Here is a 23,596-nt window from a genome sequence, read left to right on the forward strand (position 1 = left end):
TAGAATGCTGCTTCGAGACTTTTTCTGCAACAGAGTGTATGCAAGCACGAATTGTAGGTTTATTCCAAATTGACCGAAGAGTTTTAAAAGCCAAAGTGATACAATTTGTGAAATTCCTGTAATCTCGCCTGCATCAGATTCACCCATGGGCTCTGGAATGCAGCTTTTTGGATACTCATTTCACACAGTCTTCCCTCTAGACTCTTCTACCTTTTACGCTGAGGTGAGTGCTTCTTCTTATCTTGCCAAGCTGTCTCTTTAACAGTGCTCCCCATGCACTTGACTTACATTTGATCCTCCACCTAAGGCGATGGCTCTGCCCCTAGACTTTCCCTGCAGTGTCCAGTAAGCAAGTCCTACTCTCCGTGTATGAGAGACGGGTCTAACCAGGAAACATTAAACTTGGCCTTGCAAATGGTTCCACCAAACGTTCTACGTTCACAATGAAAGCTACCATTGGCAAAACTCCTCTGAGCATCCCCAGGATTCCACGAACAGTGCGGATTTCTCCTTCTGAAATATTATCTTTTTCCCAGCCATCTGGAAGTGAAGGCCCTTCATATAGCATTGAGAAAGTGTTTCTGCTTCAGAAAGGAAGGTACTTCTTTGTGGCAGTTTGAAATTGTTTTCCCTACCCTTCTCAGTTAAATACCACCAGGAGGAGGTTGTTCAGGTAAGCCCTAGAAGCAGCAGTGACCAAAGCCCTATGCCTACAGCTTTTCCTAGTGTGATCCAAGCATGATAGTCCATCTCCACAGAGGTCGGTGTCTTCTCAACCATCCTTTTTTTTTGGTTTGAAAACTCACATATATTTTATAATTTGGACCTCAGCCCTTACCTCGAAAATAGAGGTTACATATATTTGGCACTTTAGCTAGAGTATGCTCGTGGGCTGACCGCCCAGGAAGGAATCGCAAGCACCTGGTTTCTTTTGGAAAAACTCACTGCTCCTCAGAGGCATCTGTGGAGTGAATAGTATCCTGGTGGTGGGGTTTTCAGGCGGCTTGGAAGCTGCAACGATGTTGCTTTCCAAAGGGCGAAAGTCGGGCTTCTCTCCCGTGCTCCAATTGCCATGTTGAACCCACAGTGCTTTTACCAGCACTCTCTGACTGACTACTGGAGGCTTTCAGGCACACTGGGCCTTTCTATGATCACACATCGTTGGATGCAGGGTGTTTTGTGTGCCATGAATAGCATTACACGCTTAATGACTTAGTCAGCCCTAGGTGTCTTTGGATCGTCCAAATGCGTCACAATTGTACAGGTTTCTCTGTAATTTCTGTCAGGGTGCACCTACGGTGTACCTGGCGTCACAATAGACAGATGACAGGTAAGAGTTGCCAGGATGCATTTTAGGATCTGGGTTTCTTTCAGTGCCGTTCAGAGGGCCTCCAAGAGGCAGAGCCACGTTGATTGTAATACTGGCAAAAACGTTGTCCTGGGGCTGCCTTATAGCTGTAGATATCAAGCTCTGCAAACGAGAAATACTTCATTGCCCTTCACTTGGCGTAGACAGAGTTGACCCCAACAGTCTGTTCTGTGTTGTGTTGCTCGGAAAACAAAAAGGGGACTCACAGCGCACACGCTCTCCCTCAGAAGGGAATTCATACACGGCTCTCTTCGGCCTACGGAAAGCCATAGAGGAGGTAAAGTGCTCTATCGAGTCAGGGTTCATGGAGATGGCTGCACACAAAACTTTGCTGATAGGAAACACTCGTGCTTACCTTGAGGCCGGGGTCACGTTTACTTCGCACTTTAGCTAGGGCAAGCGTGGGATGAGCTCATCGCAAGGCCCTGGAGACCACCTGGATTCATAGGAGAAAACTCACTTTCTTCACTGAGGCATTCCCAGAGGTGACTAGAAGACGGGTAACAGCAATGTCTTTCAGTCAGCCTTGAGGCCGCCACCATCTACCTTTCAAAAGGGGAAAATACTGCCTTTTTCCAGGCTTCTCAATTACAAACTGGATCACCCAGCACATACACCTATCTTCTCTGACAATCCAAGGGAGACCTTTGGAACACAATTCGGCCTTCTGCCACGAAACTTTTGATTGCCATGTGTGCTGCATATGGTGAACGGCATAATCCTCTAAATGCCCTCAGTAGGCCTAGGTGACTTTGGATGTTCCAAATGCCTAGCAATGCTCAGGGTAACTCTCTACTTTTTTTCGGGCTGGACCTAAAGTCCACTTTCCGCATCACTTAGAGAGACGTCGAGCAGGAGTCCCCAAACTGAATTGGAGCCCTGGTGGTTTCTTTCAGGGAAGCTTAGGTCTCCTCAACGTGGCACACCCGCATGGAACAAAATCCTGCAAAGAACCACGTTCCTGAGGCTGTTTCAAAGCTGTGGAACGCTAGCCATAGAGAACACATTAGTACCCGTCTCTTCCAACTGCATAGTGAGTGATGTTCCCAGAGCTGTGTATCCCTTGATTGTGCTCAGGAGGCTTTGGATACACAGTGTCCTTCCTTGGAAAGAATTGCCCACCTGAGGGTCTTGAGCGCCATGAGGCACACTAAAACTAAAGCTGTGCACTGACTAAGACCTCCTGGAAACTGGTGCACCCCTCTCTCTGGTAATGGGTATATGTGCCCCTTACCTCGAGACTAGAGGTCACATTTAGTTGTCACTTTAGCTACAGTATGCTCATGGGGAGAGCTCCCAGGAAGGAATCGCAAGCACCTGGTTTCTTTGGCAATAACTCACTCCTCCTCAGCGGCATCTGTGGAGTGAATAGTATCCTGGTGGTGGGGTTTTCAGGCGGCTTGGAAGCTGCAACGAAGTTGCTTTCCAAAGGGGGAGAGTCGGGCTTCTCCCACATGCTCCAGTTTCCAACTTGACCCCACAGCACAGTTACCGGCACTCTCTAACTGGCGACTGGAGACTTTAGGCCACACTGGGCCTTTCTATGATCACACATCGTTGGAGGTGGGGTGTTTTGTGTGCCATGAATAGCATTACCCGCTTAATGATTAGTCAGGCCTAGGTGACTTTGCATCGTCCAAATGCCTCACAATTGTACCGGTTTCTCTGTACTTTGTGTCAGGCTGCACCTACGGTGTACCTGGTGTCACAATAGAGCGATGACAGGTAAGAATTGCCAGGGGGCTCTGTAGGCTCAGGGATTCTTTCAGTGCCGTTCAGAGGGCGTCCCCAGAGGGAGAGTCACGTTGAATGTAATACTGGCAAAAACGTTGTCCCAGGGCTGCCTTACAGCTGTAGAAATCAAGCTCTGCAAGCGAGAAGCACTTCATGGCCCTTCCCTCGGCGTAGACAGAGTTGACCCCAACAATCTGTTCTGTGTTGTGTTGCCCGGAAGACAAAAAGATGACTCACAGCGCACACGCTCTCCCTCAGAAGTGAAATCATACGTGTCTCTCTTCTGCCTACGGAAAGCTGTAGAGGAGTTAAAGCACTCTATCGAGTCAGGGTTAATGAAGATGGCTGCACACAAAACTTTGCTGATAGGAAACACTCGTGCTTACCTTGAGGCCTGGGGTCACATTACCTTTGCACTTTAACTAGGGCAAGCCGTGGGATGAGCTCCTAGCCAGGCACTGGCGACAACCTGGATTCGTAGGCGAAAACACACTTTCTTCGCTGAGGCATTCCTAGCAGTGGCTAGAAGACGGGTAACAGCACTGTCTTTCAGTCAGCCTTGAGGCCGCCACTATCTACCTTTCAACTGGGGGAAAATACTGCCTTTTTCCAGGCTTCTCAATTACACACCGGATCACCCAGCACATATCCCTCTCTTCTCTGACAAGCCAAAGGAGGCCCTTGGAACACAATTCGGCCTTCGGCGATGAAACTTTGGGATGCAGTGTGTTTGTTCTGCATGTGCTGAATGGCATAATCCTCTAAATGTCCTCAGGCGGCCTAGGTGACTTTGCATGTTCCAAATGCCTAGCAAGGCTCAGGGTACATCTCTACTTTATTTCGGGCTGGACCTAAAGTCTACTTTCTGCCTCACTTAGAGAGACGTCGAGCACGAGTCCCCAAAGTGGATTGGAGCCCCGGTGATTTCTTCCAGGGCAGCGTAGGTGTCCTCAGCGTGGCAGACCCGCATGGAAAGAAAGCCTGCCCAAGAACCGTGCTCCTGGGGCTGTTTCAAAGCTATGGAACGCTAGCCATAGAGAACAGATTAGTTGCCGGCCCTTTCACCTGCATAGTGAGGGATGGTCCCAGAGCCGCGTATCCCTTGATTGTGCTCCGAAGGCTTTTGGTACACGGTGCACTTCCTTGGAAAGAAGTGCCCCCGTGAGAGGCTTGAGCGCTGGGAGGCATACTAAAGCTAAAGCCGTCCTTTGACTAAGACTTCCTGGAAACTGGTGCACCCCTGCCTCTGGGAATGGGAAAACGTGCACCTTACCTCGAGACTAGAGGTCACATTTAGTTGGCACTTTAGCTACAGTATGCTCTGGGCTGGGCTCCCCGGAAGGAAGCGCAAGCGCCCGGTTTCTTTTGCAAAAGCTCACTGCTCCTCAGAGGCATCTGTGGATTGAACAGTTTCCTGGTGGTGTGATGTTCAGGCCGCTTGGAAGCTGCACCGAAGCTGCTTTCCAAAAGGGGAGAGTCGGGCTTCTCCCACATGCTCCAGTTTCCAACTTGACCCCACAGCGCAGTTACCGGCACTCTCTGACTGGCGACTGGAGATTTTCGGCCACACGGGGCCTTTCTAGGATCACACTTCGTTGCAGGCGGGGTCTTTTGCATGCCGTGCATAGCACTAACCGCTTCATGACATAGTCAGGCCTAGGTGACTTGGATCGTCCAAATGTCTCACTCGTTGAGAGGTTTTTCTGTTCTTTTTGTCAGGCTGGACCTACACTGTACCTTGCGTCACAATAGAGAGATGACAGGTAAGAGTTGCCAGGGGGCTCCGTAGGCTCAGGGATTCTTTCAGTGCAGTTCAGAGGGCCTCCACAGAGGGAGAGCCACGCTGAATGTAATCCTGGCCAAAACGTTGTCCTGGGGCTGCTTTCCAGCGGTCGAAATCAAGCTATGCATGCGAGGATCAGTTCATTGCCCTTCCCTCTGCATAGAAAGGGTTGACCCCAACAGCCTGTTCTGCGCTGTGTGGCTCGGAAAACACAAAGGGGACTCACGGCACCCACGCTCTCCCTCAGAAGGGAATTCATACGCGACTCTCTGAGGCCTCCGGAGAGCCGTAGAGCAGTTAAAGCACTCTATCGAGTCAGGGTTCCTGGAGATGGCTGCACAGCAAACTTTGCTGATAGGAAACGCTCGTGCTTACCTTGAGGCCTGGGGTCACGTTTCTTTCGCACTTTAGCTAGGGCAAGCCGTGGGATGAGGTCCTAGCCAGGCACTGGCGACCACCTGGATTCGTAGGAGAAAACTCACTTGCTTCCCTGAGGCATTCCTAGCAGTGGCTAGAAGACGGGTAACGGCACTTTCAGTCAGCCTTGAGGCCGCCACTATCTACCTTTCAACTGGGGGAAAATACTGCCTTTTTCCAGGCTTCTCAATTACACACCGGATCACCCAGCACATATCCCTCTCTCCTCTGACAAGACAAAGGAGGCCCTTGGAACACAATTCGGCCTTCTGCGATGAAACTTTGGGATGCAGTGTGTTTGTTCTGCATGTGCTGAATGGCATAATCCTCTAAATGCCCTCAGGCGGCCTAGGTGACTTTGCATGTTCCAAATGCCTAGCAAGGCTCAGGGTACATCTCTACTTTATTTCGGGCTGGACCTAAAGTCTACTTTCTGCCTCTCTTAGAGAGACGTCGAGCACGAGTCCCCAAAGTGCATTGGAGCCCCGGTGATTTCTTCCAGGGCAGCATAGGTGTCCTCAACGTGGCAGACCCGCATGGAAAGAAAGCCTGCCCAAGAACCGTGCTCCGGGGGCTGTTTGAAAGCTGTGGAACGCTAGCCATAGAGAACAGATTAGTTGCCGGCCCTTTCACCTGCATAGTGAGGGATGGTCCCAGAGCCGCGTATCCCTTGATTGTGCTCAGAAGGCTTATGGTACACGGTGCACTTCCTTGGAAAGAAGTGCCCCCGTGAGAGGCTTGAGCGCTGGGAGGCATACTAAAGCTAAAGCCGTCCTTTGACTAAGACTTCCTGGAAACTGGTGCACCCCTGCCTCTGGGAATGGGAAAACGTGCACCTTACCTCGAGACTAGAGGTCACATTTAGTTGGCACTTTAGCTACAGTATGCTCTGGGCTGGGCTCCCCGGAAGGAAGCGCAAGCGCCCGGTTTCTTTTGCAAAAGCTCACTGCTCCTCAGAGGCATCTGTGGAGTGAACAGTGTCCTGGTGGTGTGATGTTCAGGCAGCTTGGAAGCTGCACCGAAGCTGCTTTCCAAAGGGGGAGAGTCGGGCTTCTCCCACATGCTCCAGTTCCCAACTGGAACCCACAGCGCAGTTACCGGCACTCTCTGACTGGCGACTGGAGACTTTCGGCCACACGGGGCCTTTCTAGGATCACACTTCGTTGCAGGCGGGGTCTTTTGCATGCCGTGCATAGCATTACCCGCTTCATGACTTAGTCAGGCCGAGGTTACTTTGGATCGTCCAAATGTCTCACAAGTTGACCGGTTTTTCTGTTCTTTCTGTCAGGCTGGGCCTACACTGTACCTTGCGTCACAACAGAGAGATGACAGGTAAGAGTTGCCAGGGGGCTCCGTAGGCTCAGGGATTCTTTCAGTGCAGTTCAGAGGGCCTCCACAGAGGGAGAGCCACGTTGAAGGTAATCCTGGCCAAAACGTTGTCCTGGGGCTGCTTTACAGCGGTCGAAATCAAGCTATGCAAGCGAGGATCAGTTCATTGCCCTTCCCTCTGCATAGAAAGGGTTGACCCCAACAGCCTGTTCTGCGCTGTGTGGCTCGGAAAACACAAAGGGGACTCACAGCACCCACGCTCTCCCTCAGAAGGGAATTCATACGCGACTCTCTGTGGCCTCCGTAGAGCCGTAGAGGAGTTAAAGCACTCTATCGAGTCAGGGATCCTGGAGATGGCTGCACAGCAAACTTTGCTGATAGGAAACACTCGTGCTTACCTTGAGGCCTGGGGTCACGTTTCCTTCGCACTTTAGCTAGGGCAAGCCGTGGGATGAGCTCCTAGCCAGGCACTGGCGACCACCTGGATTCGTAGGAGAAAACTCACTTGCTTCCCTGAGGCATTCCTAGCAGTGGCTAGAAGACGGGTAACGGCACTGTCTTTCAGTCAGCCTTGAGGCCGCCACTATCTACCTTTCAACTGGGGGAAAATACTGCCTTTTTCCAGGCTTCTCAATTACACACCGGATCACCCAGCACATATCCCTCTCTCCTCTGACAAGCCAAAGGAGGCCCTTGGAACACAATTCGGCCTTCTGCGATGAAACTTTGGGATGCAGTGTGTTTGTTTTGCATGTGCTGAATGGCATAATCCTCTAAATGTCCTCAGGCGGCCTAGGTGACTTTGCATGTTCCAAATGCCTAGCAAGGCTCAGGGTACATCTCTACTTTATTTCGGGCTGGACCTAAAGTCTACTTTCTGCCTCACTTAGAGAGACGTCGAGCACGAGTCCCCAAAGTGCATTGGATCCCCGGTGATTTCTTTCAGGGCAGCATAGGTGTCCTCAACGTGGCAGACCCGCATGGAAAGAAACCCTGCCCAAGAAGCGTGCTCCTGGGGCAGTTTCAAAGCTGTGGAACGCTAGCCATAGAGAACAGATTAGTTGCCGGCCCTTTCACCTGCATAGTGAGGGATGGTCCCAGAGCCGCGTATCCCTTGATTGTGCTCAGAAGGCTTATGGTACACGGTGCACTTCCTTGGAAAGAAGTGCCCCCGTGAGAGTCTTGAGCGCTGGGAGGCATACTAAAGCTAAAGCCGTCCTTTGACTAAGACTTCCTGGAAACTGGTGCACCCCTGCCTCTGGTAATGGGAAAATGTGCACCTTACCTTGAGACTAGAGGTCACATTTAGTTGGCACTTTAGCTACAGTATGCTCTGGGTTGAGCTCCCAGGAAGGAAGCGCAAGCACCCGGTTTCTTTTGCAAAAGCTCACTGCTCCTCAGAGGCATCTGTGGAGCGAAGAGTGTCCTGGGGGTGTGGTGTTCAGGCAGCTTGGAAGCTGCACCGAAGCTACTTTCCAAAGGGGGAGAGTCGGGCTTCTCCCACATGCTCCAGTTTCCAACTGGACACCACAGCGCAGTTACCGGCACTCTCTGACTGGAGACTGGAGACTTTCGGCCACACGGGGCCTTTCTAGGATCACACTTCTTTGCAGGCGGGGTCTTCAGCATGCCGTGCATAGCACTAACCGCTTCATGACTTAGTCAGGCCTAGGTGACTTGGATCGTCCAAATGTCTCACTCGTTGAGCGGTTTTTCTGTTCTTTCTGTCATGCTGGGCCTAGAGTGTACCTTGCGGCACAATAGAGCGAAGACAGGTAAGAGTTGCCAGGGGGCTCCGTAGGCTCAGGGATTCTTTCAGTGCAGTTCAGAGGGCCTCCACAGAGGGAGAGCCACGCTGAATGTAATCCTGGCCAAAACGTTGTCCTGGGGCTGCTTTCCAGCGGTCGAAATCAAGCTATGCATGCGAGGATCAGTTCATTGCCCTTCCCTCTGCATAGAAAGGGTTGACCCCAACAGCCTGTTCTGCGCTGTGTGGCTCGGAAAACACAAAGGGGACTCACGGCACCCACGCTCTCCCTCAGAAGGGAATTCATACGCGACTCTCTGAGGCCTCCGGAGAGCCGTAGAGCAGTTAAAGCACTCTATCGAGTCAGGGTTCCTGGAGATGGCTGCACAGCAAACTTTGCTGATAGGAAACGCTCGTGCTTACCTTGAGGCCTGGGGTCACGTTTCTTTCGCACTTTAGCTAGGGCAAGCCGTGGGATGAGGTCCTAGCCAGGCACTGGCGACCACCTGGATTCGTAGGAGAAAACTCACTTGCTTCCCTGAGGCATTCCTAGCAGTGGCTAGAAGACGGGTAACGGCACTTTCAGTCAGCCTTGAGGCCGCCACTATCTACCTTTCAACTGGGGGAAAATACTGCCTTTTTCCAGGCTTCTCAATTACACACCGGATCACCCAGCACATATCCCTCTCTCCTCTGACAAGACAAAGGAGGCCCTTGGAACACAATTCGGCCTTCTGCGATGAAACTTTGGGATGCAGTGTGTTTGTTCTGCATGTGCTGAATGGCATAATCCTCTAAATGCCCTCAGGCGGCCTAGGTGACTTTGCATGTTCCAAATGCCTAGCAAGGCTCAGGGTACATCTCTACTTTATTTCGGGCTGGACCTAAAGTCTACTTTCTGCCTCTCTTAGAGAGACGTCGAGCACGAGTCCCCAAAGTGCATTGGAGCCCCGGTGATTTCTTCCAGGGCAGCATAGGTGTCCTCAACGTGGCAGACCCGCATGGAAAGAAAGCCTGCCCAAGAACCGTGCTCCGGGGGCTGTTTGAAAGCTGTGGAACGCTAGCCATAGAGAACAGATTAGTTGCCGGCCCTTTCACCTGCATAGTGAGGGATGGTCCCAGAGCCGCGTATCCCTTGATTGTGCTCAGAAGGCTTTTGGTACACGGTGCACTTCCTTGGAAAGAAGTGCCCCCGTGAGAGGCTTGAGCGCTGGGAGGCATACTAAAGCTAAAGCCGTCCTTTGACTAAGACTTCCTGGAAACTGGTGCACCCCTGCCTCTGGGAATGGGAAAACGTGCACCTTACCTCGAGACTAGAGGTCACATTTAGTTGGCACTTTAGCTACCGTATGCTCTGGGCTGGGCTCCCCGGAAGGAAGCGCAAGCGCCCGGTTTCTTTTGCAAAAGCTCACTGCTCCTCAGAGGCATCTGTGGAGTGAACAGTGTCCTGGTGGTGTGATGTTCAGGCAGCTTGGAAGCTGCACCGAAGCTGCTTTCCAAAGGGGGAGAGTCGGGCTTCTCCCACATGCTCCAGTTCCCAACTGGAACCCACAGCGCAGTTACCGGCACTCTCTGACTGGCGACTGGAGACTTTCGGCCACACGGGGCCTTTCTAGGATCACACTTCGTTGCAGGCGGGGTCTTTTGCATGCCGTGCATAGCATTACCCGCTTCATGACTTAGTCAGGCCGAGGTTACTTTGGATCGTCCAAATGTCTCACAAGTTGACCGGTTTTTCTGTTCTTTCTGTCAGGCTGGGCCTACACTGTACCTTGCGTCACAACAGAGAGATGACAGGTAAGAGTTGCCAGGGGGCTCCGTAGGCTCAGGGATTCTTTCAGTGCAGTTCAGAGGGCCTCCACAGAGGGAGAGCCACGTTGAAGGTAATCCTGGCCAAAACGTTGTCCTGGGGCTGCTTTACAGCGGTCGAAATGAAGCTATGCAAGCGAGGATCAGTTCATTGCCCTTCCCTCTGCATAGAAAGGGTTGACCCCAACAGCCTGTTCTGCGCTGTGTGGCTCGGAAAACACAAAGGGGACTCACAGCACCCACGCTCTCCCTCAGAAGGGAATTCATACGCGACTCTCTGTGGCCTCCGTAGAGCCGTAGAGGAGTTAAAGCACTCTATCGAGTCAGGGATCCTGGAGATGGCTGCACAGCAAACTTTGCTGATAGGAAACACTCGTGCTTACCTTGAGGCCTGGGGTCACGTTTCCTTCGCACTTTAGCTAGGGCAAGCCGTGGGATGAGCTCCTAGCCAGGCACTGGCGACCACCTGGATTCGTAGGAGAAAACTCACTTGCTTCCCTGAGGCATTCCTAGCAGTGGCTAGAAGACGGGTAACGGCACTGTCTTTCAGTCAGCCTTGAGGCCGCCACTATCTACCTTTCAACTGGGGGAAAATACTGCCTTTTTCCAGGCTTCTCAATTACACACCGGATCACCCAGCACATATCCCTCTCTCCTCTGACAAGACAAAGGAGGCCCTTGGAACACAATTCGGCCTTCTGCGATGAAACTTTGGGATGCAGTGTGTTTGTTTTGCATGTGCTGAATGGCATAATCCTCTAAATGTCCTCAGGCGGCCTAGGTGACTTTGCATGTTCCAAATGCCTAGCAAGGCTCAGGGTACATCTCTACTTTATTTCGGGCTGGACCTAAAGTCTACTTTCTGCCTCACTTAGAGAGACGTCGAGCACGAGTCCCCAAAGTGCATTGGATCCCCGGTGATTTCTTTCAGGGCAGCATAGGTGTCCTCAACGTGGCAGACCCGCATGGAAAGAAACCCTGCCCAAGAAGCGTGCTCCTGGGGCAGTTTCAAAGCTGTGGAACGCTAGCCATAGAGAACAGATTAGTTGCCGGCCCTTTCACCTGCATAGTGAGGGATGGTCCCAGAGCCGCGTATCCCTTGATTGTGCTCAGAAGGCTTATGGTACACGGTGCACTTCCTTGGAAAGAAGTGCCCCCGTGAGAGTCTTGAGCGCTGGGAGGCATACTAAAGCTAAAGCCGTCCTTTGACTAAGACTTCCTGGAAACTGGTGCACCCCTGCCTCTGGTAATGGGAAAATGTGCACCTTACCTTGAGACTAGAGGTCACATTTAGTTGGCACTTTAGCTACAGTATGCTCTGGGTTGAGCTCCCAGGAAGGAAGCGCAAGCACCCGGTTTCTTTTGCAAAAGCTCACTGCTCCTCAGAGGCATCTGTGGAGCGAAGAGTGTCCTGGGGGTGTGGTGTTCAGGCAGCTTGGAAGCTGCACCGAAGCTACTTTCCAAAGGGGGAGAGTCGGGCTTCTCCCACATGCTCCAGTTTCCAACTGGACACCACAGCGCAGTTACCGGCACTCTCTGACTGGAGACTGGAGACTTTCGGCCACACGGGGCCTTTCTAGGATCACACTTCTTTGCAGGCGGGGTCTTCAGCATGCCGTGCATAGCACTAACCGCTTCATGACTTAGTCAGGCCTAGGTGACTTGGATCGTCCAAATGTCTCACTCGTTGAGCGGTTTTTCTGTTCTTTCTGTCATGCTGGGCCTAGAGTGTACCTTGCGGCACAATAGAGCGAAGACAGGTAAGAGTTGCCAGGGGGCTCCGTAGGCTCAGGGATTCTTTCAGTGCAGTTCAGAGGGCCTCCACAGAGGGAGAGCCACGCTGAATGTAATCCTGGCCAAAACGTTGTCCTGGGGCTGCTTTCCAGCGGTCGAAATCAAGCTATGCATGCGAGGATCAGTTCATTGCCCTTCCCTCTGCATAGAAAGGGTTGACCCCAACAGCCTGTTCTGCGCTGTGTGGCTCGGAAAACACAAAGGGGACTCACGGCACCCACGCTCTCCCTCAGAAGGGAATTCATACGCGACTCTCTGAGGCCTCCGGAGAGCCGTAGAGCAGTTAAAGCACTCTATCGAGTCAGGGTTCCTGGAGATGGCTGCACAGCAAACTTTGCTGATAGGAAACGCTCGTGCTTACCTTGAGGCCTGGGGTCACGTTTCTTTCGCACTTTAGCTAGGGCAAGCCGTGGGATGAGGTCCTAGCCAGGCACTGGCGACCACCTGGATTCGTAGGAGAAAACTCACTTGCTTCCCTGAGGCATTCCTAGCAGTGGCTAGAAGACGGGTAACGGCACTTTCAGTCAGCCTTGAGGCCGCCACTATCTACCTTTCAACTGGGGGAAAATACTGCCTTTTTCCAGGCTTCTCAATTACACACCGGATCACCCAGCACATATCCCTCTCTCCTCTGACAAGACAAAGGAGGCCCTTGGAACACAATTCGGCCTTCTGCGATGAAACTTTGGGATGCAGTGTGTTTGTTCTGCATGTGCTGAATGGCATAATCCTCTAAATGCCCTCAGGCGGCCTAGGTGACTTTGCATGTTCCAAATGCCTAGCAAGGCTCAGGGTACATCTCTACTTTATTTCGGGCTGGACCTAAAGTCTACTTTCTGCCTCTCTTAGAGAGACGTCGAGCACGAGTCCCCAAAGTGCATTGGAGCCCCGGTGATTTCTTCCAGGGCAGCATAGGTGTCCTCAACGTGGCAGACCCGCATGGAAAGAAAGCCTGCCCAAGAACCGTGCTCCGGGGGCTGTTTGAAAGCTGTGGAACGCTAGCCATAGAGAACAGATTAGTTGCCGGCCCTTTCACCTGCATAGTGAGGGATGGTCCCAGAGCCGCGTATCCCTTGATTGTGCTCAGAAGGCTTTTGGTACACGGTGCACTTCCTTGGAAAGAAGTGCCCCCGTGAGAGGCTTGAGCGCTGGGAGGCATACTAAAGCTAAAGCCGTCCTTTGACTAAGACTTCCTGGAAACTGGTGCACCCCTGCCTCTGGGAATGGGAAAACGTGCACCTTACCTCGAGACTAGAGGTCACATTTAGTTGGCACTTTAGCTACAGTATGCTCTGGGCTGGGCTCCCCGGAAGGAAGCGCAAGCGCCCGGTTTCTTTTGCAAAAGCTCACTGCTCCTCAGAGGCATCTGTGGAGTGAACAGTGTCCTGGTGGTGTGATGTTCAGGCAGCTTGGAAGCTGCACCGAAGCTGCTTTCCAAAGGGGGAGAGTCGGGCTTCTCCCACATGCTCCAGTTCCCAACTGGAACCCACAGCGCAGTTACCGGCACTCTCTGACTGGCGACTGGAGACTTTCGGCCACACGGGGCCTTTCTAGGATCACACTTCGTTGCAGGCGGGGTCTTTTGCATGCCGTGCATAGCATTACCCGCTTCATGACTTAGTCAGGCCGAGGTTACTTTGGATCGTCCAAATGTCTCACAAGTTGACCGGTTTTTCTGTTCTTTCTGTCAGGCTGGGCCTACACTGTACCTTGCGTCACAACAGAGAGATGACAGGTAAGAGTTGCCAGGGGGCTCCGTAGGCTCAGGGATTCTTTCAGTGCAGTTCAGAGGGCCTCCACAGAGGGAGAGCCACGTTGAAGGTAATCCTGGCCAAAACGTTGTCCTGGGGCTGCTTTACAGCGGTCGAAATGAAGCTATGCAAGCGAGGATCAGTTCATTGCCCTTCCCTCTGCATAGAAAGGGTTGACCCCAACAGCCTGTTCTGCGCTGTGTGGCTCGGAAAACACAAAGGGGACTCACAGCACCCACGCTCTCCCTCAGAAGGGAATTCATACGCGACTCTCTGTGGCCTCCGTAGAGCCGTAGAGGAGTTAAAGCACTCTATCGAGTCAGGGATCCTGGAGATGGCTGCACAGCAAACTTTGCTGATAGGAAACACTCGTGCTTACCTTGAGGCCTGGGGTCACGTTTCCTTCGCACTTTAGCTAGGGCAAGCCGTGGGATGAGCTCCTAGCCAGGCACTGGCGACCACCTGGATTCGTAGGAGAAAACTCACTTGCTTCCCTGAGGCATTCCTAGCAGTGGCTAGAAGACGGGTAACGGCACTGTCTTTCAGTCAGCCTTGAGGCCGCCACTATCTACCTTTCAACTGGGGGAAAATACTGCCTTTTTCCAGGCTTCTCAATTACACACCGGATCACCCAGCACATATCCCTCTCTCCTCTGACAAGACAAAGGAGGCCCTTGGAACACAATTCGGCCTTCTGCGATGAAACTTTGGGATGCAGTGTGTTTGTTTTGCATGTGCTGAATGGCATAATCCTCTAAATGTCCTCAGGCGGCCTAGGTGACTTTGCATGTTCCAAATGCCTAGCAAGGCTCAGGGTACATCTCTACTTTATTTCGGGCTGGACCTAAAGTCTACTTTCTGCCTCACTTAGAGAGACGTCGAGCACGAGTCCCCAAAGTGCATTGGATCCCCGGTGATTTCTTTCAGGGCAGCATAGGTGTCCTCAACGTGGCAGACCCGCATGGAAAGAAACCCTGCCCAAGAAGCGTGCTCCTGGGGCAGTTTCAAAGCTGTGGAACGCTAGCCATAGCGAACAGATTAGTTGCCGGCCCTTTCACCTGCATAGTGAGGGATGGTCCCAGAGCCGAGTATCCCTTGATTGTGCTCAGAAGGCTTTTGGTACACGGTGCACTTCCTTGGAAAGAAGTGCCCCCGTGAGAGTCTTGAGCACTGGGAGGCATACTAAAGCTAAAGCCGTCCTTTGACTAAGACTTCCTGGAAACTGGTGCACCCCTGCCTCTGGTAATGGGAAAATGTGCACCTTACCTTGAGACTAGAGGTCACATTTAGTTGGCACTTTAGCTACAGTATGCTCTGGGTTGAGCTCCCAGGAAGGAAGCGCAAGCACCCGGTTTCTTTTGCAAAAGCTCACTGCTCCTCAGAGGCATCTGTGGAGTGAACAGTGTCCTGGTGTTGTGGTGTTCAGGCAGCTTGGAAGCTGCACCGAAGCTACTTTCCAAAGGGGGAGAGTCGGGCTTCTCCCACATGCTCCAGTTTCCAACTGAACCCCACAGCGCAGTTACCGGCACTCTCTGACTGACGACTGGAGACTTTCGGCCACACGGGGCCTTTCTAGGATCACACTTCGTTGCAGGCGGGGTCTTTTGCATGCCGTGCATAGCATTACCCGCTTCATGACTTAGTCAGGCCGAGGTGACTTTGGATCGTCCAAATGTCTCACAAGTTGACCGGTTTTTCTGTTCTTTCTGTCAGGCTGGGCCTACAGTGTACCTTGCGTCACAATAGCGCGATGACAGGTAAGAGTTGCCAGGGGGCTCCGTAGGCTCAGGGATTCTTTCAGTGCAGTTCAGAGGGCCTCCACAGAGGGAGAGCCACGCTGAATGTAATCCTGGCCAAAACGTTGTCCTGGGGCTGCTTTACAGTGGTGGAAATCAAGCTATGCAAGCGAGGATCAGTTCATTGCCCTTCCCTCTGCATAGAAAGGGTTGACCCCAACAGCCTGTTCTGCGCTGTGTGGCTCGGAAAACACAAAGGGGACTCACGGCACCCATGCTCTCCCTCAGAAGGGAATTCATACGCGACTCTCTGAGGCCTCCGGAGAGCCGTAGAGCAGTTAAAGCACTCTATTGAGTCAGGGTTCCCGGAGATGGCTGCACAGCAAACTTTGCTGATAGGAAACGCTCGTGCTTACCTTGAGGCCTGGAGTCACGTTTACTTTGCACTTTAGCTTGGGCAAGCCGTGGGATGAGCTCCTAGCCAGGCATTGGCGACCACCTGGATTCGTAGGAGAAAACTCACTTGCTTCCCTGAGGCATTCCTAGCAGTGGCTAGAAGACGGGTAACAGCACTGTCTTTCAGTCAGCCTTGAGGTCGCCACTATCTACCTTTCAACTGGGGGAAAATACTGCCTTTTTCCAGGCTTCTCAATTACACACCGGATCACACAGCACATATCCCTCTCTCCTCTGACAAGCCAAAGGAGGCCCTTGGAACAGAATTCGGCCTTCTGCGATGAAACTTTGGGATGCAGTGTGTTTGTTCTGCATGTGCTGAATGGCTTAATCCTCTAAATGCCCTCAGGTGGCCTAGGTGACTTTGCATGTTCCAAATGCCTAGCAAGGCTCAGGGTACATCTCTACTTTATTTCGGGCTGGACCTAAAGTCTACCTTCTGCCTCTCTTAGAGAGACTTCGAGCACGAGTCCCCAAAGTGCATTGGAGCCCCGGTGATTTCTTTCAGGGCAGCATAGGTGTCCTCAACGTGGCAGACCCGCATGGAAAGAAAGCCTGCCCAAAAACCATGCTCCGGGGGCTGTTTCAAAGCTGTGGAACGCTAGCCATAGAGAACAGATTAGTTGCCGGCCCTTTCACCTGCATAGTGAGGGATGGTCCCAGAGCCGCGTATCCCTTGATTGTGCTCAGAAGGCTTTTGGTACACGGTGCACTTCCTTGGAAAGAAGTGCCCCCGTGAGAGGCTTGAGTGCTGGGAAGCATACTAAAGCTAAAGCCGTCCTTTGACTAAGACTTCCTGGAAACTGGTGCACCCCTGACTCTGGGAATGGGAAAACGTGCACCTTACCTCGAGACTAGAGGTCACATTTAGTTGGCACTTTAGCTACAGTATGCTCTGGGCTGGGCTCCCCGGAAGGAAGCGCAAGCGCCCGGTTTCTTCTGCAAAAGTTCACTGCTCCTCAGAGGCATCTGTGGAGTGAACAGTGTCCTGGTGGTGTGGTGTTCAGGCAGCTTGGAAGCTGCACCGAAGCTGCTTTCCAAAGGAGGAGAGTCGGGCTTCTCCCACATGCTCCAGTTTCCAACTGGACCCCACAGCGCAGTTACCGGCACTCACTGACTGACGATTGGAGACTTTCGGCCACACGGGGCCTTTCTAGGATCACACTTCGTTGCAGGCGGGGTCTTTTGCATGCCGTGCATAGCACTACGCGCTTCATGACTTAGTCAGGCCTAGGTGACTTTGGATCGTCCAAATGTCTCACAAGTTGACCGTTTTTTCTGTTCTTTCTGTCAGGCTGGGCCTACAGTGTACCTTGCGTCACAATAGTGCGAAGACAGGTAAGAGTTGCCAGGAGACTCCGTAGGCTCAGGGATTCGTTCAGTGCAGTTCAGAGGGCCTCCACAGAGGGAGAGCCACGCTGAATGTAATCCTGGCCAAAACGTTGTCCTGGGGCTGCTTTCCAGCGGTCGAAATCAAGCTATGCAAGCGAGGATCAGTTCATTGACCTTCCCTCTGCATAGAAAGGGTTGACCCCAACAGCCTGTTCTGCACTGTGTGGCTCGGAAAACACAAAGGGGACTCACAGCACCCACGCTCTCCCTCAGAAGGGAATTCATACGCGAGTCTCTGAGGCCTCCGGAGAGCCGTAGAGCAGTTAAAGCACTCTATCGAGTCAGGGTTCCTGGAGATGGCTGCACAGCAAACTTTGCTGATAGGAAACGCTCGTGCTTACCTTGAGGCCTGCGGTCACGTTTCTTTCGCACTTTACCTAGGGCAAGCCGTGGGATGAGCTCCTAGCCAGGCACTGGCGACCACGTGGATTCGTAGGAGAAAACTCACTTGCTTCCCTGAGGCATTCCTAGCAGTGGCTAGAAGACGGGTAACGGCACTGTCTTTCAGTCAGCCTTGAGGCCGCCACTATCTACCTTTCAACTGGGGGAAAATACTGCCTTTTTCCAGGCTTCTCAATTACACACCGGATCACCTAGCACATATACCTGTCTTCTTTGACAAGCCAAAGGAGGCCCTTGGAACAGAATTCGGCCTTCTGCGATGAAACTTTGGGATGCAGTGTGTTTGTTCTGCATGTGCTGAATGGCATAATCCTCTAAATGCCCTCAGGCGGCCTAGGTGACTTTGCATGTTCCAAATGCCCAGCAAGGCTCAGGGTACATCTCTACTTTATTTCGGGCTGGACCTAAAGTCTACTTTCTGCCTCTCTTAGAGAGACGTCGAGCACGAGTCCCCAAAGTGGATTGGAGCCCCGGTGATTTCTTCCAGGGCAGCGTAGGTGTCCTCAACGTGGCAGACCCGCATGGAAAGAAAGCCTGCCCAAGAACCGTGCTCCGGGGGCTGTTTCAAAGCTGTGGAACGCTAGCCATAGAGAGCAGATTAGTTGCCGGCCCTTTCACCTGCATAGTGAGGGATGGTCCCAGAGCCGCGTATCCCTTGATTGTGCTCAGAAGGCTTTTGGTACACGGTGCACTTCCTTGGAAAGAAGTGCCCCCGTGAGAGGCTTGAGCGCTGGGAGGCATATTAAAGCTAAAGCCGTCCTTTGACTAAGACTTCCTGGAAATTGGAGCACCCCTGCCTCTGGTAATGGGAAAACGTGCACCTTACCTCGAGACTAGAGGTCACATTTAGTTGGCACTTTAGCTACAGTATGCTCTGGGCTGCGCTCCCCGGAAGGAAGCGCAAGCGCCCGGTTTCTTTTGCAAAAGCTCACTGCTCCTCAGAGGCATCTGTGGAGTGAACAGTGTCCTGGTGGTGTGATGTTCAGGCCGCTTGGAAGCTGCACCGAAGCTACTTTCCAAAGGGGGAGAGTCGGGCTTCTCCCACATGCTCCAGTTTCCAACTTGACCCCACAGCGCATTTACCGGCACTCTCTGACTGACCACTGGAGACTTTCGGCCACACGGGGCCTTTCTAGGATCACACTTCGTTGCAGGCGGGGTCTTTTGCATGCCGTGCATAGCATTACCCGCTTCATGACTTAGTCAGGCCTAGGTGACTTTGGATCCTCTCACAAGTTGACCGGTTTTTCTTTTCTTTCTGTCAGGCTGGGCCTACAGTGTACCTTGCGTCACAATAGCGCGATGAAAGGTAAGAGTTGCCAGGGGGCTCCGTAGGCTCAGGGATTCTTTCAGTGCAGTTCAGAGGGCCTCCACAGAGGGAGAGCCACGCTGAATGTAATCCTGGCCAAAACGTTGTCCTGGGGCTGCTTTACAGCGGTCGAAATCAAGCTATGCAAGCGAGGATCAGTTCATTGCCCTTCCCTCTGCATAGAAAGGGTTGACCCCAACAGCCTGTTCTGCGCTGTGTGGCTCGGAAAACACAAAGGGGACTCACGGCACCCACGCTCCCCCTCAGAAAGGAATTCATACGCGATTCTCTGAGGCCTCCGGAGAGCCGTAGAGCAGTTAAAGAACTCTATCAAGTCAGGGTTCCTGGAGATGGCTGCACAGCAAACTTTGCTGATAGGAAACGCTCGTGCTTATCTTGAGGCCTGGGGTCACGTTTACTTTGCAGTTTAGCTTGGGCAAGCCGTGGGATGAGCTCCTAGCCAGGCACTGGCGACCACGTGGATTCGTAGGAGAAAATTCACTTGCTTCCCTGAGGCATTCCTAGCAGTGGCTAGAAGACGGGTAACGGCACTTTCAGTCAGCCTTGAGGCCGCCACTATCTACCTTTCAACTGGGGGAAAATACTGCCTTTTTCCAGGCTTCTCAATTACACACCGGATCACCCAGCACATATCCCTCTCTCCTCTGACAAGACAAAGGAGGCCCTTGGAACACAATTCGGCCTTCTGCGATGAAACTTTGGGATGCAGTGTGTTTGTTCTGCATGTACTGAATGGCATAATCCTCTAAATGCCCTCAGGCGGCCTAGGTGACTTTGCATGTTCCAAACGCCTAGCAAGGCTCAGGGTACATCTCTACTTTATTTCGGGCTGGACCTAAAGTCTACTTTCTGCCTCTCTTAGAGAGACGTCGAGCACCAGTCCCCAAAGTGGATTGGAGCCCCGGTGATTTCTTCCAGGGCAGCATAGGTGTCCTCAACGTGGCAGACCCGCATGGAAAGAAAGCCTGCCCAAGAACCGTGCTCCGGGGGCTGTTTCAAAGCTGTGGAACGCTAGCCATAGAGAACAGATTAGTTGCCGGCCCTTTCACCTGCATAGTGAGGGATGGTCCCAGAGCCGCGTATCCCTTGATTGTGCTCAGAAGGCTTTTGGTACACGGTGCACTTCCTTGGAAAGAAGTGCCCCCGTGAGAGGCTTGAGCGCTGGGAGGCATACTAAAGCTAAAGCCGTCCTTTGACTAAGACTTCCTGGAAACTGGTGCACCCCTGCCTCTGGGAATGGGAAAACGTGCACCTTACCTCGACACTAGAGGTCACATTTAGTTGGCACCTTAGCTACAGTATGCTCTGGGCTGGGCTCCGCGGAAGGAAGCGCAAGCGCCCGGTTTCTTTTGCAAAAGCTCACTGCTCCTCAGAGGCATCTGTGGAGTGAACAGTGTCCTGGTGGTGTGATGTTCAGGCAGCTTGGAAGCTGCACCGAAGCTGCTTTCCAAAGGGGGAGAGTCGGGCTTCTCCCACATGCTCCAGTTTCCAACTGGACCCCACAGCGCAGTTACCGGCACTCTCTGACTGACGACTGGAGACTTTCGGCCACACGGGTCCTTTCTAGGATCACACTTCGTTGCAGGCGGGGTCTTTTGCATGCCGTGCATAGCATTACCCGCTTCATGACTTAGTCAGGCTTAGGTGACTTTGGATCGTCCAAATGTTTCACAAATTGACCGGTTTTTCTGTTTTTTCCGTCAGACTGGGCCTACAGTGTACCTTGCGTCACAATAGAGCGATGACAGGTAAGAGTTGCCAGGGGGCTCCGTAGGCTCAGGGATTCTTTCAGTGCACTTCAGAGGGCCTCCACAGAGGGAGAGCCACGCTGAATGTAATCCTGGCCAAAACGTTGTCCTGGGGCTGCTTTACAGCGGTAGAAATCAAGCTATGCAAGCGAGGATCAGTTCATTGCCCTTCCCTCTGCATAGAAAGGGTTGACCCCAACAGCCTGTTCTGCACTCTGTGGCTCGGAAAACACAAAGGGGACTCACGGCACCCACGCTGTCCCTCAGAAAGGAATTCATACGCGACTCTCTGTGGCCTCCATACAGCCGTAGAGGAGTTAAAGCACTCTATCGAGTCAGGGATCCTGGAGATGGCTGCACAGCAAACTTTGCTGATAGGAAACGCTCGTGCTTACCTTGAGGCCTGGGGTCACGTTTCCTTCGCACTTTAGCTAGGGCAAGCCGTTGGATGAGCTCCTAGCCAGGCACTGGCGAACACCTGGATTCGTAGGAGAAAACTCACTTGCTTCCCTGAGGCATTCCTAGCAGTGGCTAGAAGACGGGTAACGGCACTGTCTTTCAGTCAGCCTTGAGGCCGCCACTATCTACCTTTCAACTGGGGGAAATTACTGCCTTTTTCCAGGCTTCTCAATTACACACCGGATCACCTAGCACATATACCTCTCTTCTTTGACAAGCCAAAGGAGGCCCTTGGAACACAATTCGGCCTTCTGCGATGAAACTTTGGGATGCAGTGTGTTTGTTCTGCATGTGCTGAATGGCATAATCCTCTAAATGCCCTCAGGCGGCCTAGGTGACTTTGCATGTTCCAAATGCCTAGCAAGGCTCAGGGTACATCTCTACTTTATTTCGGGCTGGACCTAAAGTCTACTTTCTGCCTCTCTTAGAGAGACGTCGAGCACGAGTCCCCAAAGTGGATTGGAGCCCCAGTGATTTCTCCCAGGGCAGCATAGGTGTCCTCAACGTGGCAGACCCGCATGGAAAGAAAGCCTGCCCAAGAACCGTGCTCAGGGGGCTGTTTCAAAGCTGTGGAACGCTAGCCATAGAGAACAGATTAGTTGCCGGCCCTTTCACCTGCATAGTGGGGGATGGTCCCAGAGCCGCGTATCCCTTGATTGTGCTCTGAAGGCTTTTGGTACACGGAGCACTTCCTTGGAAAGGAGTGCCCCCGTGAGAGGCTTGAGCGCTGGGAGGCATACTAAAGCTAAAGCCGTCCTTTGACTAAGACTTCCTGGAAACTGGTGCACCCCTGCCTCTGGGAATGGGAAAACGTGCACCTTACCTCGACACTAGAGGTCACATTTAGTTGGCACTTTAGCTACAGTATGCTCTGGGCTGGGCTCCCCGGAAGGAATCGCAAGCGCCCGGTTTCTTTTGCAAAAGCTCACTGCTCCTCAGAGGGATCGGTGGTGTGAACAGTGTCCTGGTGGTGTGATGTTCAGGCAGCTTGGAAGCTGCACCGAAGCTGCTTTCCAAAGGGGGAGAGTCGGGCTTCTCCCACATGCTCCAGTTTCCAACTTGACTCCACAGCGCAGTTACCGGCACTCTCTGACTGACCACTGGAGACTTTCGGCCACACGGGGCCTTTCTAGGATCACACTTCGTTGCAGGCGGGGTCTTTTGCATGCCGTGCATAGCACTACCCGCTTCATGACTTAGTCAGGCCTAGGTGACTTTGGATCGTCCAAATGTCTCACAAGTTGACCGGTTTTTCTGTTCTTTCTGTCAGGCTGGGCCTACACTGTACCTTGCGTCACAATAGAGTGATGACAGGGAAGAGTTGCCAGGGGGCTCCGTAGGCTCAGGGATTCTTTCAGTGCAGTTCAGAGGGCCTCCACAGAGGGAGAGCCACGTTGAAGGTAATCCTGGCCAAAACGTTGTCCTGGGGCTGCTTTACAGCGGTCGAAATCAAGCTATTCAAGCGAGGATCAGTTCATTGCCCTTCCCTCTGCATAGAAAGGGTTGACCCCAACAGCCTGTTCTGCGCTGTGTGGCTCGGAAAACACAAAGGGGACTCACGGCACCCACACTCTCCCTCAGAAGGGAATTCATACGCGACTCTCTGAGGCCTCCGGAGAGCCGTAGAGCAGTTAAAGCACTCTATCGAGTCAGGGTTCCTGGAGATGGCTGCACAGCAAACTTTGCTGATAGGAAACGCTCGTGCTTCCCTTGAGGCCTGGGGTCACGTTTACTTTGCACTTTAGCTTGGGCAAGCCGTGGGATGAGCTCCTAGCAAGGCACTGGCGACCACCTGGATTCGTAGGAGGAAACTCACTTGCTTCCCTGAGGCATTCTTAGAAGTCGCTAGAAGACGGGTAACGGCACTGTCTTTCAGTCAGCCTTCAGGCCGCCACTATCTACCTTTCAACTGGGGGAAAATACTGCCTTTTTCCAGGCTTCTCAATTACACACCGGATCAGCTAGCACATATACCTCTCTTCTTTGACAAGCAAAAGGAGGCCATTGGAACACAATTCGGCCTTCTGCGATGAAACTTTGGGATGCAGTGTGTTTGTTCTGCATGTGCTGAATGGCATAATCCTCTAAATGCCCTCAGGCGGCCTAGGTGACTTTGCATGTTCCAAATGCCTAGCAAGGCTCAGGGTACATCTCTACTTTATTTCGGGCTGGACCTAAAGTCTACTTTCTGCCTCTCTTAGAGAGACGTCGAGCACGAGTCCCCAAAGTGCATTGGAGCCCCAGTGATTTCTTCCAGGGCAGCATAGGTGTCCTCAACGTGGCAGACCCGCATGGAAAGAAAGCCTGCACAAGAACCGTGCTCCGGGGGCTGTTTCAAAG

At 52.6% G+C, this 23,596-nt stretch overlaps 1 long non-coding RNA gene across 1 annotated transcript in view; it reads left to right on the plus strand.

Annotated features, from left to right (window-relative positions):
* Positions 1-3,071: 3,071 nt before the first annotated feature.
* LOC309797223 overlaps positions 3,072-23,596 on the plus strand; it is a 447,572-nt gene continuing 427,047 nt past the window's right edge. Inside the window, exon 1 of the long non-coding RNA XR_014292566.1 lies at positions 3,072-3,094. This is a non-coding gene — a long non-coding RNA (uncharacterized lncRNA). The remainder of the gene's footprint in view (positions 3,095-23,596) is intronic.

Source organism: Mesoplodon mirus (assembly GCF_964341445.2).
Source record: "Mesoplodon mirus genome assembly, chromosome: 2".
Lineage (NCBI taxonomy): Eukaryota > Metazoa > Chordata > Mammalia > Artiodactyla > Ziphiidae > Mesoplodon > Mesoplodon mirus.